Source organism: Rattus norvegicus, chromosome 19 (genome assembly GCF_021556685.1).
Source record: "Rattus norvegicus strain SHRSP/BbbUtx chromosome 19, alternate assembly SHRSP_T2T, whole genome shotgun sequence".
Taxonomy (NCBI): domain Eukaryota; kingdom Metazoa; phylum Chordata; class Mammalia; order Rodentia; family Muridae; genus Rattus; species Rattus norvegicus.
The window spans coordinates 42,890,810-42,909,536 of record NC_141552.1 but is presented as its reverse complement, the minus strand read 5'-3'; the positions used below and the strand labels follow the sequence as shown (position 1 = coordinate 42,909,536).

General features: G+C 42.8%; 1 long non-coding RNA gene across 2 annotated transcripts in view; it reads left to right on the top strand.

The window, feature by feature from the left end:
- The first annotated feature begins 4,160 nt into the window (after positions 1–4,160).
- The window catches only part of LOC147999415 (uncharacterized), a 112,181-nt gene continuing 97,614 nt past the window's right edge, over positions 4,161–18,727 (top strand). The window contains exon 1 of one of the 2 annotated variants that reach the window (XR_015643603.1): positions 4,161–4,330. This is a non-coding gene — a long non-coding RNA (uncharacterized LOC147999415). The remainder of the gene's footprint in view (positions 4,331–18,727) is intronic. The other variant, XR_015643604.1, reaches the window with a different exon arrangement.

The following is an 18,727-nucleotide window of genomic DNA, read 5'->3' as shown; positions in this document are numbered from 1 at the left end:
AAATTCTGTTCACCCCTCCCCCATGGCAAATGTCTTTACATTGGTGGGTACAGAGATGAAAGAGATGCTTGTGTGAACCCAGGACATGGATAAAGGTTTCTTAAAAGAAAGTCATAACTAAACAACATTATTTTGTGATTACTACAGTTGATAATGTTAAGCCAGTGAGATGGCTCAAGGTAAGGGTGCTTGCTGCCAAGCCTGACAACTGAGTTTAATCCAAGGGACCTACATGGCAGAAAGAAGGAACTGAGCCCTGCAAATTTACCTCTGAGCTTCACATGTGTGTGTGGCACATATATGCACTCGTGCACATGAGCGGGTGTGTGCACACACACACACACACACACACGGAGGGAGACAGAGAGAAAGGGAAAGAGGGAGGAGAGAAAAAGAAATGGAGGGAGACAGATTTTAAGTATAGGAGATGGTTTCTTTATCTCTTTAAAATGTTCTCTCCTTCTACATGAGACTGTAAGCTGGTTTACAAGTGCACTGTTCACACTCCGAGATGGGAGAGCAATGCTGACACAGTTAGGTACCAAATTCACACCCATTCTGGCCCTAAACGAGCATGGCCCACTTGCTGTTTTCGTTACATTTAGTTCAGATTGTCTCTAAAAGGGGAATATTGTCTATACTTAATTTACGCAGCTGTGTTGTGGTTTTTGACTCTTGGGCAGACAGACACTTATACAATATCTGGGGGTGAAGGATTCCTCTCCTATGCACCCTTAATATTTCACATCGTTTTCATCTGTCTTAGATCCCAGTTCTTCAAATAATTGTTTATACTTTGAGAGTATACTCTGATAGAATTTTCTTTTTTGCTTTTAATGTCTTAAACCTAACTAGAGAGTAGGCACGTACTAAATCAAATCGAATACTTAAAAAGAACAGAAAGGAGAAAAGACTGATTCTTCCTCATCTGAATGTCTCTTCTATAAAGTCGTTTATACTGCTGATGCTTGCCATGCCTTTCTGCATCGAGGGACACAAAAGCACAGTAGTAGGGTAGGGATATCTTTAAAAAGCTGAAATCATATTATATTTATGATTTTGCAATTTGTCCCTTCAAGTTCTTGATATTCCTAGAATCTTTCTAAGTTAATTCATGAAAACTGTGGCCAACATGCCAATGCTTACACAGGATTCCACCACAGGGTCTTAGTGTACTTCTGCAGCCACCCCTCCTTGTTGTGGACAGCCAGCTCTCTTGCTCAAAAACAAAGCTCCCAAAAGCTTCTTGGTACCTGTATCTCCACTCCCGTATATAGTTAGCTCTTTAAGGCAGGTATCTGGCAGTGGACAGCATTGTCTCTGCCACACTGAAACAGCTAGAATAGTCTATGTTTGTTGCCACTGTGTAGAAATGTTCCATTTCTGAAGCCAGAGGGAGAGACAAGGCTAACCTCCGAGGCTTTGGTTCCCAATAGTTTAAATCCTTAGAGGAATGAAGAAAACTCTGGTCAGAAGAAATACATGGGAGACATATCATGAGACTGCAGAACTTCTGTTTTAGGTTAGGGAAAGTTTCTCTGGCACGATAAGGGGCAGGAAAGTGAGGGACACTAGATGCGCTTCTGAGATCCTCGTCACTGACCATTGCACTATACTTCCAAGATTACGATTTTGGAGAGCAGCCAGCCTAGAAGAGTACGAGTAGACAAAAACCCCAAGGGAGAAATGCAGTATGTCTTACAGGGACATATCTGCCCAGAAACAGTCTGGCCAAGGTTCTAGGTCTTCATAAGCAGGGGCATGGTGAAATTATCCCCAGGCTCTTGAACTCAGCATGCTGGGAAAAAAGAAAGTCATGCTGCCTGATGGTGACTTGCCAGGCGTCGCCGTGAGCGTAGTAAAGCCCTTGTTGACTTGTCACTACCTTAAGGATCATCTCCTTTTCCTCACTTCCACACTTTTAACCCTTCTTGATGGGTTAGCAGCTTCAGAAAGAACCTTATTTGACTTGAGATCCACTTTCTACAAGTAAATAAAATACCAGAGGTTGGTTACTGAGACGCCTTCCTATTTGTCCTTTAAAATGTATACTGCTGTGATGTTATCTTCTTCCCCGAAGATTCTCCCAAGATATACTTCCACAAGTAATGCAGGAAGTGCCTGGTCAATTGAATGTTCATTTGAACTCAAAGATGTCATCAACTAGATGTCTTTGGAATATATGTATATGCTGACATATACATATTGATATATTATGTTAAGAGAAAAATGCTTCGTATTGTTTAAATTTGTCCTTTCCTGGCCATCAGTGAGCATTTTCTCACACGCTTGAGGTTTGTTTGAATTTTGTTCTCTGTAGAAGAAGATGTGCGAATCCATCCATCCGTCCGTATTGTTGGATACCGCACCTTCTCTTCTACTCAAAGACTTATGAAGCTGCTAACAGTTCATCTTCAGATAGTCACTGCAAAGAAGGGTAGATATGTCTTCATCCTTGCTCCTTAAAGTTACTTTTTGATTCATTAAAAAAATCAGTTTTTAGGGCTTCAGATTTCATCATTGAATGAGTTATTTCCATGGTTTGTGAAAGATGTTATGATTAATATAAAAAGGAATTATGGTGGGAAGACATGGGAAAGGACATCAAGAAATGTCTTTCTTTTAAAAACAATTTTGGTGTTACTAGTAAAAAATGTTATACTTTAAAAAGACTTCATTGGTTTCTGGAGTCAGATTGAACCAAGGACCAAGGACAAACTGTTGCCTCGATTTCTCTCTTTGAGCTCTTTCCAGTTCCTTCGCCATCCCCTCTTCTCTCGTGCACACAAAAAGGCCAGAGGAAGATGGTAGGTGTCTTGCTCTATCATCATCTGCCTTATTCTCTTGAGAAAGGATCTCCTAACTAACCCAGAGATGTGCCAGTCCTAGTCATTCTCCTGTCTCCACCTCCCTGCACCCTATAGGCTGGAGGAACAGGCTTGTGACTATGACCATGCCTGGCTTTTTACACAGGTTCTGGGGCTTTGAACTCAGTTCCTTATACTCCTCCTTGGGCCTTTCCACTAGTTTCAAGTTTGATTTACAAACCCATTTGCTTGTGTTGTTTTACTGAGATTCTCAGGAGGCATGTTCTTTCTCCCTGTCTTCTGATAAATCCGTCTGATATTTCTGTGATCCTTGTAAAGCTCTTGATGCATCATTAACCAGATCATGATTCACTGACGCCATGAGCACTGCAGTGATCTTACAGAGAAGAGCTTTGCTTCCAAGCTGTGGCCATGGTGCTGGGTGGCGCCGGCCACTGGCAGACACAGTCAACGCCGCCCCCTCCCCTACTCACTCCCCCACCCCAGTCTCTTCTCACTCTGTTCTCTCTGTTTCTTAGCTCTCTTTCTGCTTAGCAGGTTCTGTGAATCAGGAGGTCCGAAGAGCTGCTAGCTGTTCAAATAGAAGCCAGGTTGTTCGTCTTTGGTGTGTGAATGCTGCTTTGATGATGTTGTAAAATGAACTTGCAGACACCCAGAACATAAGGCATCCTTGGAGCAGTCTCAACAAGAGATCAAAGCGGCTGGTCTACTGCGTGGAGGCAGCTCCCTGAGGGACAGTGGTGAAGACTCCTGGCAGGCTGTCTAGGGCAGCCTCATAGCCCCACTACCTGTGCCTGCCTGTTGGAGCACACCCTTATCTGTCCCAGAGCCTAAGATTAAAGCCTGCATTCAGTGCTCAGTCCCATTCTCTGGAAGAAGTTACAATCAACTCTATTACTTCTTAAATGAAGCACGAATACCAACACTTTCACAAACACTGTCCCTTTGTCCCCTGAAGGATGATGTAGTCCTTGGGGTGCTGTTTACCATATTTGAGATGATTTAAAATGTACAAGTGAGTACCAGGGTATTAAAATCAACGTCAAACAAACTCCATCAGATGCACACCAGAAGGGTCGAGAATACACATTCACTGTCCTAAAATCACTTTTAATATGGCCTTTGCAAGCCAGATCCCACATTCTTACCTAACCTGGTACACACCCAACATTTGGCACGACGTTTCCTATCAGGAAGCTGGTTTTCTCTTTTTTTGTTTGTTTTTTGTTTGGCTAAGCAGAGGAAAATTTCTCCATCTACCTGAGAAAGTACACTTCCTCCACGGAAGTCCAGATTCCTTCCTGCAAGCTTGAAAGTAAGGTCATGTGACTCAGGCTACCAGGGCAGGTAAATAATTCTTCAGTCATAACAAGCTCTATGCTAGGCTTTCGTTTTTATCAGTTTAGGGTGAAGAAGGGAAAAACCCAAAGATAAAGGCTCACTCCCAAGTGGACAGCTGTCATTTTCTGGAGTGACAGCACGGAATATTATGGATCTGTGAGGTAAGAGGGCAAGGCCTTCGTGCGGAGAAGGTGATATTCTGTGGAAAAACGAAGACATAGCATGCGGTAAATACCACCACGGCATATTTAACACTGACAAGGAAGGGTTTCAGAATGCAATGGGATTGCCTGAGGCTGTTCTCCATGCAGGTGTGCAGACAGCAGCAGGCTCACTGGGTTACTGGCAGTGAACGTAGGAAAACAGAGCTGGCTGTTTTTGACTTCCTGCATGTCTGTTAGAGCTGAATGCATGGGTGGAAGCAGAGAAACAAGCTTTTCTAAAACCAATGAGCAAAACGCCTCGTTAGTGCAGAAGAGAACTAAAGGTACACAGAGAGCAGATATGGTTAGGACAGTTCTGGCTAATTGGATGAGCCCTCAAGTCACCTCCGAATTGACTAGAATTCAGATTTTTATGAATATCCCGTGGTGTACATGATAACCCCATAAGATACATAAAATGATACTCATCCAAGGTAAAGAAGATGAGCTTGGAAGTGGGGTGATTGGCCAGCAGGTTTGAGGACTTGGGTTCAACTCTTGACACTACAATGAATGAATGAATGAATGAATGAATGAATGAATGAATGAATGGGTGGAAACTAAGTCCCCGAGGAGTAGAAGGAGCTGTATGAGCCCTAGAGAACATGACCATGTGAGGGCATCTGAGCCCAGCTCTCAGCCCTGAAACCAGTTCACAATTTCTCCAATGGCTTTTGTCCTGTGTGCTTGCAGGCTTCCGTCACTAGCTCACTGCTTTTAAGTTCCTGTTGACCTCTTTTATTTAAGAAACAAATCATAATAACTTCATCTCCCTTTGCAAGAATGTTATATATTTTATATTAACTAATTAAGGCATATGTATGGTAGAAAAGATTGGAAAATGTAAAAAAAATCATTTATGAATCACCACAAAATAACTGTTCATATTTCTAAACTATCCAATTACTTTCACGAGGTAAGCCTATGCATTGGTATGGGTTAATGTTTCAAACGTTAAAGAGATCATTTGGTTGCAACTGTGTTTTTTGTTTTTTGGTTTTTTTTATGGTCTTCCATTTTTTTTTTATTAACTTGAGTATTTCTTATATACATTTCGAGTGTTATTCCCTTTCCCGGTTTCCGGGCAAACATTCCCCTTCCCCCTCCCCTTCTTTATGGGTGTTCCCCTCCCCATCCTCCCCCCATTGCTGCCCTCCCCCCCAACAATCTAGTTCACTGGGGGTTCAGTCTTAGCAGGACCCAGGGGCTTCCCCTTCCACTGGTGCTCTTACTAGGATATTCATTGCTACCTATGAGGTCAGAGTCCAGGGTCAGTCCATGTATAGTCTTTAGGTAGTGGCTTAGTCCCTGGAAGCTCTGGTTGCTTGGCATTGTTGTACATATGGGGTCTCGAGCCCCTTCAAGCTCTTCCAGTTCTTTCTCTGATTCCTTCATCGGGGGTCCTACTCTCAGTTCAGTGGTTTGCTGCTGGCATTCGCCTCTGTGTTTGCTGTATTCTGGCTGTGTCTCTCAGGAGCGATCTACATCCGGCTCCTGTCGGCCTGCCCTTCTTTGCTTCATCCATCTTGTCTAATTGGATGGCTGTATATGTATAGGCCACATGTGGGGCAGGCTCTGAATGGGTGTTCCTTCTGTGTCTGTTTTAATCTTTGCCTCTCTATTCCCTGCCAAGGGTATTCTTGTTCCCCTTTTAAAGAAGGAGTGAAGCATTCACATTTTGATCATCCGTCTTGAGTTTCATTTGTTCTAGGCATCTAGGGTAATTCAAGCATTTGGGCTAATAGCCACTTATCAATGAGTGCATACCATGTGTGTTTTTCTGTGATTGGGTTACCTCACTCAGGATGATATTTTCCAGTTCCAACCATTTGCCTACGAATTTCATAAAGTCATTGTTTTTGATAGCTGAGTAATATTCCATTGTGTAGATGTACCACATTTTCTGTATCCATTCCTCTTGCAATTGTGTTTTAAGTGGACATACAATATTGAGCGAAGTCAGGCAACCCCGGGCTTCAATGGTGTGTGGCCCTTATGACAATCTAGTCTTGCATTCTTTAGGCATGAGAGTGTTCCTTGTTTTTATCTAGTGTTGCAAGTTTTCAGTTCATAAACAGTGCTACAGTGCCTGACCTGGTGGTCCACCCTTACTGTTTTCCTAAAACTCCCTCCCAGAGTGTGACTTGCCATCCCAGAGAATACATATACATTTACTGCTCCTGCTAGGAAATCAGTGGAGAGAGGAGCCTCCATTCTCCACTCCTTCCACCACGGCACTAGCTTTTACAATGAAATAAAACCTCGGTCCTTTATATAGATGTAGAATAAGGAGGCCAGAGAACGATAGAGAAGGAAGCTCCCCATCTCTTGTTTTTTATTAATAGCAAAACAAGTGCTGCCCAGCTTTTTTCTACACTTCTCTCCAGAGGACTGACTTCTGTAAATGAAACAAGACCCCTAAGAGGGGACATTAAGGAAGATTGCCCTCAATCCACTCTTCAAAGGCCTAAGGAAACACCACCAAGAGAGAGTCTAATTCATCAGTGGCCCATGACCATATATACCTTCTCCTGTAATCCCTTCATTTTCAACAAGTTAAGTAGGGTTAATCCAGGTCAGCACTTGGGAAGAGATCCTCTAAAGAAATCTTAAGAAAGCAAAATGTTGTTTGTGATTGCCTGGATGTCAGTCCCTGTGCAAGACGTGTGGGCAGCACCTTACCAGATACCTGCCCCACAGTGTCAGAAATGGCCAGTGTCTTAAGGGTGCTGCTTGCACAGAACCCCTAGTTGTGAACCAGCTCTGTGTGGGTTCTAAGATTTCTTGGAAAGCCAGGGAAATCTTCAGCCTGGTCTCACAGGATTGGCTCAGGAGGCTGAAACAACCAGTGTAGGCACAGTGCAGGTCTTCCTGCAGAAGGGAGTTCCCCAACCTCTAGTTGTTGCCGGTGTCATAAAATGGTTTAGGAAAGCAAGAGGGACTTTCAGCTGAGATAGTCATATTTTACTTTTGGGCTGTCAACACAAGCCACATGGGCAGATGAGAAGTGATTTAAGCTCTTCAAGGAAACAGAAAAATACGGGGCACAATGCGTTTTCATCAAGGCCTGAAATTTTGAGTACTGCTTACTCCCAGCTCCATCAGAATGCACCCAAACCTTAGCGCTTCTTTGAAAGTGTCATAAAACTGTCAGAAAGGGAAAGTGACTTTGGTGAGCTGAAGTGTCAGCTGTAGTAAGCCAGACAGGAGGACGTGAAGAGAGCCACTGTAGGATGAGAGTCTTGTGTATGTAGCATGGGTTGATGGTTTGGGGGAGCACTGTTATAGCATGTAAATTCAATTTGTAGTTCTAATCATAAGAAATGGGGTACTCAAGTATGTATTGACTCCAAGATAATAAAAATTCCCCTAAGGTGAATAATGCCACGAATTATGATAATATTTTCTTAATAGTCTCTGACACAACATGGAAAACATCCATGGACTCCAAATGCAGCTAAACATGTCACCGACCTCGGTGGGTTCTAGAGAGAACGAAAAACAAAATACAGCAGATGGATAGAACACACGTAAATATGGAAGGTGTTTTTGTTCTTTATCTTTAAAGAGGGATTAATGCTTCAATGGTTCTATTGACTGCCCATATGAAAGTTGAAGTACAAATCAGGAGTCAAAGTAAATAAAGCAGCCTATAGTTTTGGGGCCTGTTCTTAAAATTCCTGTGTGCATATTCTTAAATATGGGAAAGCACTTTATATCATCTATTTTAGATCATAACTCAAAAAATATTCATGAATAAATTATAAAACGGGTGAATGGTAAGCTTGCAAAAAACTAACTGGGTAACCCATGGCTTAGAAGTGAAATGTTCACCACAAATACTAGGTTTCTAGTAGACAAAAGAAAAATGGGTCAAACGCCAGAAGCATATGCCATTATTCATATTTCTTGAATATGACACACCAGTCACTTCAGGAGACGTGGGAATCAGAGGTGACAGGGCAGTTGTCACTGTTCTTTACTTACTGTCCTGAACAAACACTGTAACTCTGAAAAGTGTCTTCTCTGACACAGTGTCTCCAATGACTTCAGTTTCTAACTTGATATTCTTGCTGTCCTAGTGAACGAGCTCCAGAAGGATGTGTGTGCCACAGCTAATCTTGACTGTTAGTGCAAATATGTCTGTGGGGACATTTCTAGAGAGTAGGGAATGCTGGCCCTGAGTGCGGCTGTCAGCATCCCAGTGCCTGGAGGCTCTGATGCAAGAGAAGAGGACATCGCGGGCACAGGCAGTCCCCTCTCTCTGCCTCCTGCCTGCCATGATAGAAGAGGCTCTGTTTCTCTGTTCCTGCCCAGCAATGGTGAACTGAAAACTCCGAAACCATGAGTCAAGATAAATCTCCTCCTCTGTCAATTGTTCATCTAACAGCCGTGGTGGGATCCATTTGTAATATTGATAGTGACTAATATGGAAAATTGGTACCAGGAATGAGGCCATTGCTTTACCTGCCAATGTGCTTCCCAATTTTAGAACTGGTTTGTGGGAAGAATTTTTAAAATGCATGCATATATGGGTTAAAGAAGCCCAAGACTATTATAGACAGAACTCGATGGATGATTCTGGTGGGAGCTCAGAAGAGCAGAACACTGAAGTGATGTGAGGAGAAAAGGCCACGCTCATGAGATTTCAAATGGGAATAAGGACCCCACTTGGAAGTGGACAAGAAGTTGTTAGGATTAGATTTTGTCTAAGAATTCATCTACAGTGTGCCTATTCCTTAAGGTCTCACAGGAGGATGTATTGAAAGATTATGGTCTAATTAGTCTGGCAAGGGAAATAAAAGGCAACCCTGAGTTTAGGATGGACATTGGTTTGGCTAGCTTCTTCTTGCCAGTTTATAGTACAAAAAGCAGAAGAGAATGATTTTAAAGCAGGTAATATGTGCAGCACAGAAGCACGTGTAAAGTCAGAGCCATGTCAGATTTGATTGCAAAAGAGATTACATTTTCTTGGAAGCAGCCACATAGTGTATACTAGGACAGTGGGACAGATACCCTGAGGGCATCTCTGGAATCGACTGGGTCCCATCCATCACAAGCTCAAAGGTATAAACATTTTAAATAATTTTAAAATGTTTTCACGCAATGCCTTCTTTTAGCCACCAAGAGAAATGTTGCTCCACATTCAGGAAATCAGTGGCTGTCATCCTGTGGGGCCTGGCTGCTGTGGCAGACACTGTCATGCACGTGAAGTTGCTTTTGCAGGGGCACAGAATGTAAGGGTTACAAGGTTATGGAGGCTTCCTTCGGACTTCAAAGGATGGCCCCCGAGGTTAGTCGGTGAGCACCAGATCAGATTCCTGCACCGGGACTGGAAAAGCTCATACATAAACCTATAGTGGTGAAACCTGACATTATGTGGAGTCCTTAGGAAATGAAATATGCTAAGAATATCTACTGGGGAAGGTCACAGGACTGAGTAGAGTCAGCCCAAGGAAAAGACAGTGTACGATGCAAATGCCAAGGCCACAGGGTCAGGGATGCCCAGGTCGGTGGGAACGTACATCACCATGCCATGTAACACTACAGTTCAACTCTTGGCATATTTAGTTCTTGGTCTTACATTGATCCCACCCCTCCTTTCTTTGTCCTTTTCTTCACATTTGAGTTGAGCTTGCTTTTCCTACATCACTGTATTTTGGAAACATGTGACTTGTTTTGACTTTGCAGCTGCTCACGGCTAAGAATTAGCTCCAAGGCTTGGAAGAGACTTTGAGGTTGAACTTTTGAACAATCCTAGAACTATAAGTTCTGTTACAGATGAATGGGCTTTGCAGTCTGAGAAGAACACAAACTATTGTGAGGTAGGGGTGAGTATAATGGTGTTAAAACGATGCACTTAGGCATCAAATTGGCAAGGGTTGGACTTTTGATGGTTGTCCTTGGTAGCTTAACAAGTTGGAGAAATTCCTAGGAAATCAATAAAATGCACTTTTGGCAGAGTTTCCAGGGATAACTAATTAAAAGGGAAAAAGGGAAAACCTCACCCTAAATGTGTAATATGGATAGCACCATCCCATAAGCTGGGAACTCTAGTGGAATAAAGGGGGAAAATGAGGAATCCCGGTAATAGGTAATAAAGTAGTCTCTCTCTCTCTCTCTCTCTCTCTCTCTCTCTCTCTCTCTCTCTCTCTCTTTCTCTCTCTCTCTCCCCCCCCCTCTCCATCCATCCATCTGTCCCTCCCTCTCTTCCTCCCTCCCTCCCTCTTTCTCTCCATCTACATCCCCACTCTGCTTTTTGGCCACCATACTTTGAACCTCTCTTCACTTCCTATGCCCTGCATGGTATAATGGAATGACATCTCAAAACCATGAGCCCAAATAAATCTTTCTTTCTTTTAAATTTTTATCTTATGAATTTGATCATGGCAACAAAAACACTTGCACACTATTGGTGGGTTAAGGGTACTTTAATGTCAGATTATTTTCTGATGGCTTTAAAAACACACATGAACAAAATGAATACTCAACTATCATTGAGTAGTTTCTTCAAGACAAGTTTTGGGATATATAGTATAATATTAAATTATGATTAAGAGAAGTAAGCAATAATATTGTAACCAAACACACTAAAGATGGTCCATACACACGCACACAGGAATGCTAGTCCTTTTCTTCCAGAAGAGTTGAATCTAGCCTGTGCTGGTTCTCTTTCAAATCCTTTTAGGGAATAGATGGAAGAAGACTCACTTCCTTTAATTTCTTCTCTAGATCTACAGGGGGTGATGGGCTTTTAAAGCATATTAGGACTAAGTATATTACTTACACAGAAAATTTAAGTCTGTAATATTTTCTAGGATAAAAAGTAAATGTATTTTACCACCTTAGTGACTTATCTCATTTGATGCCACCATTTCTGTTCCTCAGAAGGACAGAATGCAGAGAAATAAAGACCCAGCAGTAACAGACTCTTCTTTAATGTGGATTCTGTTCCCTGTCCCTGTACGGTTCAAAGGATAAGATGTCTTGAAATAAGGAATTTGATACCAGCCTGCAGGCCTGGTAAGCTCAGGGTTGCATCACAGCATGCTCAGGTGTGAGTGTCCTTGCAGGCTGGTGACTTCAGAGCCACTGCCTCCAGAGAGGGCCGCCACTGACACTGCTTGGTGTCTTGTTAGTATGGAACAGGTAAAATGCTGGCCTGTGTTTTAAAGTCTTTTTATAACACAGAAAAATTGTTTATTTTTACAAGCAAAATCCATGAAGGAATGAGGAAATGAACCATAAATTCTTTTATTTGTATCTTTTTTTTTAAGTATCAGTGGGTGACAATGTTCTGTTTAGTTTAGGTTTTAGCTATCCAAGGCTGCTGCCTGCCTTTTTCTAGCTAACTGTCATTGTGCATGTTAGTAACCGGACATAGAGAATCCTTCAGGACTAGAGCAAACAAATATGGAGTAATAGGAAGAGATTGGCCTGCCCATGAAATAAGTCAGCTCCATCTCAGTTGAGGGAGAAAGAAATTGTATCCATCAAGGAGAATCAAAATGGCTTTATTAGACCACTAATTAAAAAGCTCTTTGTACTTCTATCACATCCATATTGCCTCATTGTCTCTGATGGTTTACAATTAGATTTATTTCTTTGTAATACACAATTTACGTCGGCTTTTAGGCTTTCATTTTCCAAAACATATTGTGTCATCTTGTTATTCATTTTTAACTCTATCATTTCATTTATGTTTAAAAGAGTTTTAGTTATTTTTAAAAGAAAATTTCTAACTTCAATGGGCATAAATCCTATTTGTTAAATATGTAACTGGAGCTCGTTGTCTGTATTTTTCCCTCTGATCCTTGCTAAGAAGCATTAGCAACTGGCTGAAGAGAAGCCATGCAAAGGGTTAGTGAGGGAAACTCTGAGGAGTGCACTAGTTTCAAGTGACAGCCCATCTGTCACCAGTGACACCATACAGCAGGAAGAACCCTTTTTTATGAGAAAACCTCAAACAGTCAATGTAGAAGAGCATTCCCTCAGAAGAATTCCCGAGCAGTGTTATGACTGAAAAGGAGAAGGCAGGTTCCTGGAAAGAAATTACCCTTCAGAAAGGCTGCAACAGCATGTGGGAACTTTCCTGTCCAAAAGGAGCAGGATTAGAATACCTGTTGTACCTGGGTTGCAGGGTTAGAGTCCCAGAAAGAGACCTAGATTCTTCAATGCCCCGAGTATCAGGGATGCGTAACACCATAGCCATAAACAGCTATAATGATGACTCAGGAGAATATGTGGGGGGGGGGGAGGGAGGGAGGAGGGCAGGAAGGAGGGAGGGGAGAGGGCAGGGGGATAGGAGGGAGAGGGAGGGAGGGAGAAAGGGAGGGAGGGGGAGAAAATAAAGGAGGGAGGGAGAGGGATTTCCATTTTAAACCTCATATCATTCTAAGAAAAGAGATTCTTCTAAGGAATTTTGTTGAGGTGAAGGGTATGGTCTAAGTAAATATAATTCCTATATTCATGGACAGGTTATGATACTTAATGTTTACACACACACACACACACACACACACACACAGACTATTCAGACTATGTTTAGTGTCTTCTGAGAATTTAGCTATGTAGGGGCGGTTGTTGAATACTTACTGAGGAAGTGTGTTTCTACAGGTGGTTTTGCAGATAACCGAGTCTTAGTGAGAAAAAAAATCTGTATAGTTGATTAAAGTCCACATAGAACCTACTTTTCCCGAGCTATTTTTAATGATGTTATTTTTAATGGTGCCACTGTTACAGCTTAAATGCATTGAATAATATTTTCTATTACTCACTGAAAAAAAGATGTCTAGCAATGATGTGTAGCAGTAACCCCCACACACACAGCATTCTCAATGGAAGGTCAAAGTCTCACTTTGCCAGCAACCCAGGTAGAGCTGACAAAAGCTTTCAGTCCAGAGGCCCTGGAGACAATGCCATTTGCACTTCAGATAAAGCCACCCCAGGCTTTAGGAACCTGGGGAATGCAGAGCCATCTGGCGATTTTGTTATAAGTGGCACTGACTGGAAATAGTCATAAGCAAACTTAATGGTTTTCTTAACATTTATTTTTTAGGAAAAACAACATCATCAGCATTTAAACAGTTTTCTAAGAAAACAAAACAAAGAATAGATCTAATTTATGGTCAGAGTTGATGGTCAATGCCTGAGTTACTTTTGCATTGCTTTGACCAAAACACCTAACAGAAAGTTTGAGGAAGAAAAAATTACTTTGACTTACAGATTCTATCCATTACACTAAAAGGAAGCACTGTGGACAGCAAGGTGGAGAATGAGAATGCAGTGTGGACAGTGAGGATTCAGGGTGGACAGTGAGGATGCAGTGTGGACAATAAAGAGGCAGGGTAGACAGTGAGGATGAAGTGTGTACAGTGAGAAGACAGCATAATCAGTATGTACACCTCCTTATCAGTGCTTACAAACTCATTCAGAGAACACAAATGAGTTTCATTGCCTGATGAACAGCTTTGATGGGTTCTGCAGATTTATTTATTTTATTTATTTTTGTATTTATTTATACACACACTTACTTATTTGAGACCGGGCTTCTCTGTAGTAAAGGTCTGGCTGTCCTGAAACTCACTCTGTAGACCAGGCTGTCCTTGAACTCAGAGATCTGCCTGCCTCTGCCTTCTGAGTGCCGAGGTTAAAGTGTGAGTCACCATGATCCAGCATACCTTCCAAATGAATATATATATATATATATGTGTGTGTGTGTGTGTGTGTATATATATATATATCTCACAAGCTTAGCAAAGAGCAATAATCCAGCCATCCCGGACTGAGGACATAGAACTCAGGTGTCAGTCCCAAGTTTATTTGCACTTGACTGTGTCGCTCCAGTGAGAAAAGTTCAGCTGTCACATGTGTCACTGGTACTGTATCTTAATATAAAGTCTTGACTGCAAAACTACATTTATACTCCGAACCCTAAATCTTCTGAGAAGTACTTAACCAAGAACTGTAAAACAAGCTACAAGACTGTAGGACAATTCTCTTGAAAACAGGACTTTCTCTCATTTTTCTCTTGTTCCGTATTATAAAACTGTCTTAAAATTTGTGTGAGGAACTGGAGTTCTCTGACTGCCTCCCAGCCCTGCGCCAGGGCTGAGAATTGCTAGGACCGGCAAAGCGAACGGAGGCTGCTGCTTCTGGCTGTTCTGGAAGGTCTGTGTGCTTTTTGCTAGGCAGTTTACTGAGCCCCATTTTCCTGAGGAAGACCCCATTTTCTGTGGTAGGATTTGGCCTATGAAAGCAGTTTGGAACGGTTGGCACAGACAAAGAATGGAAAGAGTATTTTAGTGCCCTCATGTCTCTAATTTAACTCCAAATCGTGAGTCTTGTACCCCCAGCACAGTTCAATGCTTTCAATGGTAGTGTGATGGGGGACGGCAGGAGGGAATTCAACCTGCCAGAGCCACACAGATTTATACCTCATAATAGCTACCAACGTGCTGCAGTAAAATTTTACGTTTCAGCTAAATTACTAATGACTTTCAGGCCCGTGCCAGGAATTCTAGAGTAGGCTTATAAAGGAAGATGAGAGAATGTACAGTCAGGCCTTCTTAGGAGCAGTGTGTGTGTGTGTGTGTGTGTGTGTGTGTGTGTGTGTGTGTGCGTGTGTGTGTGTGTGATTGTATGTGCATGTTGTGCATGTGTGTGTGTGTTGTGCGAGTGTGTGTGCGTGCATGTGTGTGTGATTGTGTGTGATTTTGTGTGTGTGTGATTTTGTGTGTGTGTGTGTGTGTGTGTGTGTGTGTGTGTGTGTGTGTGTGTGTTTCATTTGGGACTTTGGAGCACATGGTCATTGTTTTTTTTCCATCTTGATTAAATGTAATGATGTCCTGGCAAGCCAGCCCCCGTGTCTCTTGGATGCTGGCTTTCTCTGTATATTGGTGTGAATTATCTGCAGGAGTTAGAACAGTTTATGTTCTCGCCTTCTGCCTTTACTCCAAAGGTAGCCACATTTTCTTTTAACATTTTGGGCTTCTCAGTGATTTACAGATTAAGGCTCTGCCCTGTGCTGGAGCAGGCAAGATTGCTGCTCTCTCTCACTGACACATTCTCTGCTCGGACCCAGTGGCTCTTTGCTTACCCACTCATTAGAGTTCTTAGTCCACATTTCCTCTTGGCACGGTGCACTTGGTTATTTTGTCAGTGTGCTGGCTTTGCCTCCTGCCTGGACCCCCTGCAGATCTATGAAAATGACCCCAGTCAGGGCAGTAGGTGGCCAGCGAGTTCCTGCTGCACACGCCCTCTCAGTATTCCAGCCCTCCCAGAAAGTTTCTCCAGGCTTGAGGGGAAGCCTCAAGCACACAGTCCACGTTGGCCCCAGTCTCTGCACTTGTCTCTTCTACAACATGGTGAATTGTAGCTTCTGGCAAGGATTCTGTGTAGATGACATTGACACTCACTGACTTCACAAATGTACAAATATTGAAAATGAAAGTATAGGTAAAATTATCCTAGGATAAAAGCAAGATCAATTATTACTTATATATAATTTGAAAAGACATAAAACCAAGCCAGTGTTTTAAGGTATGGATTTATCCTGTAATGTTCAGCCATTTTTAATTTAATTTTATTTGTATTTTTTAAATTGAGTAATGGCCAACATATGTTATTTTAATTTTACTCTTTCCATTGTTTTATATCATAAACTTTCATATTGGTCTAATAAGATTTAAAAACAATCATTCAGACGCACCTTTGTATTTTATATTTATTACTATAATTACATTGCATTTTTTAAACTTTTATCCATTTTGTACTAATTCATTTAAAACTAAGGAAGCCTAAAGTTATTATTATAAAACTTTCCAGGTCACCGTCCCTTTGAGGTGTGTCTGATAGCCCAACTGTTTCTATACACTGATTCCTGCAAAAGTTCATGTTCTTAGCTTAAGACAGTCCTGGAAGTGGGGTGGGAGACTGTTCTGCAGGTGAAGTGCTTGCCACTCAGGCATGCTGTGTACCTCAGCGCAGATCCCCTGAGCCTTTGGACACTCGTGAGTGGCAGGAGCCCTGGGGCTCACTGGCCAACCAATCTAGCTGAACTGGTGGGGTCCTGTTTCACTGAGAGCTTATCTAAAAAAAAAAATGATTCTAACAAGCAGTTCAGGAACTTACCTAAAATCAGCTCCTGGCTTTCACACAAACAACGTCCTAATTGCATATCTGTTCACACACACACACACACACACACACACACACACACACACACACACACACCACACACACGGGGGGGGGGGGTGACTTGAAATTTGTTAGAACCGGAAGTTTGTGATTGTATTTCAATTAACATTATTTTGATTTTTTTGTATTGTAATTTTTACGAATGGCGTCTCTTATCTTTTCTAAGGAGGCTTCCATTTCTTACAAATGAGGACCCTGTGATGTAGGTAGGCAAATGTCCTCCTTAACCACCTCATTCAAGTAACCACACCTATGGTTGAACCCAGACCTGTCTGGGGTTGGTTCAGTACCTTTCATCTTCACTAGGGTTACCCATAATCAAATCACACAGGCACATGACAAAGCCCGGTAAATCATGGGTGGAGGGGAGATTTTTCATTTTAACTAAGATCTAATTGATAGGAGGCAAGGAGAAGAATGTAAGTCGAGTCCCACCAATTCGTTTCCAGGCGGACAAGAAAGCTCATTTACAGCCTCAGCTTCCAATGTCCTCTCTCCGCTGTCCTGTTCTTCCTCTCTGAACTGCCGTCTGCAGGCAGTGTGAGAAGTGTAGCTCCTGGCACCTCGCCTGGCAGGCGTTCTCTGGGTCTACCCTGGTGCGATGGAACCTGGGCTCAAGTCAAGGCTCTTGGTGGGGTGGCCTCCCTGAGCCTGTGGTTCTGCTCCCGAAGTTTACTCAGCTGGTTTAGCTTTGGCAAAGAGAGAAAGCTAGAACTCTGAGCCCTTCCTCCAACCACCATCTCGGCTCTCCGGATTCCTTTTGAAACATCCACAACTTGGCCCAGGACCTACAACTGAGTGGTCTCAGTGTGTTCCAATGTCCCTCAACAATGCTCAGAAAATCCTAGCTTAAGGCTAGCCAGGGTGTTAAATTCTGTGTTTGGCACCGTGGCGATGCCTTCACCTCTCAAAAGACGAATTCCCCAAAGGAGCAGGGCATAACATGCTCTTTCAGGTCCTCCTTTTAAATTTTCTCTTTTATTTTTCTTTTCTCTTGCTTCTCTCTTTTTCCCCTTCCCTGTCTTCTTTATTCCTTGTCCAGTTTTACTCCCATTCCTCTGTGCTGTGGTTTATAACATGAGGCATGGCCAGGAGCAGCCCTCTGAGAATACAGCCTTTGACACAACTGCATGAGAGTGTGAGCCCCTGTGGCTCGGCCCGTGGCCCGCGTCTTCTGTTAAGTTCTTTCATCCCTTGTCAATAGCTGCTCCCAATAAAATACACGGTCGATTCCCTGACCTTAAGAAAAGCAGATCCTTCAGATTATATATTGAACATCTATATGTGACACAATAAATGACCACAGATGTGAGAGTTTAAAACAACAGAAAGGGGTGGGGAGAGAGTTCAGTCAGAAAAACTGTTTGCTAAGCAAGCAGGAGGCCTGGGCTTTGTCACCAGAACTCAACTCCTGTGAAACAGCCAGGATGGCGCTGTGTGCGTATAAACTGAGCCCCAGGGAGGTAGAGGCAGACGGGCAGATTCAGGGGCTCTCTGTCACCGACTGTGCTGGAGAGTTTTATGTTAACTTGACACAACCTAGAGTCATCGGAGAGGAGGGAGCCTTATTTGAGAGACTATGCCTCTGTAAGATTGTGCTATGGGGCATTTTCTTAATTAGTTGCTGATAGGAGGGCCACCCATGGTGAGTTCTGTAAGAAAGCAGGCTGGGCAAGCCATGGGGAGCAAGCCAGTAAGCAGCACCCTCCATGGTCTCTGCATCAGCTCCTGCCTCCGGGTTTCTGCCCTCATGAGTTCCTAAAATGGGGCATGGCCTACTCTTCTTTTTGATGATGAAGAGTGCTGTGAAAGACTAACCTGAATAAAACCCTTTCTTCCTCAGGTTGCTGTGGTCTTGGCATTTTAGCGTAGCAATAGGAACCCTAACTAGAATACCAACCTAGCATACTTGGTAAGTTCCAGGTCTGGCGAGAGGCCGTGACTTTAAATAAAGTAATTTTTAATAAAAGTGGACAGAGCCTAAGAAGTTACACCCATGACTTTCCTCTGGCATGTGATCTCATACACGAATGTGCATGCACACATGCACAGGAGGGGACAGAGGGAAGGAAGAAGGGAGAGGGAGAGAGAGAGACAGAGACAGAGTGACAGAGAATGGTTGGAGAAGAGGATTTTTTCTTGCTTCCTCCACCTCCA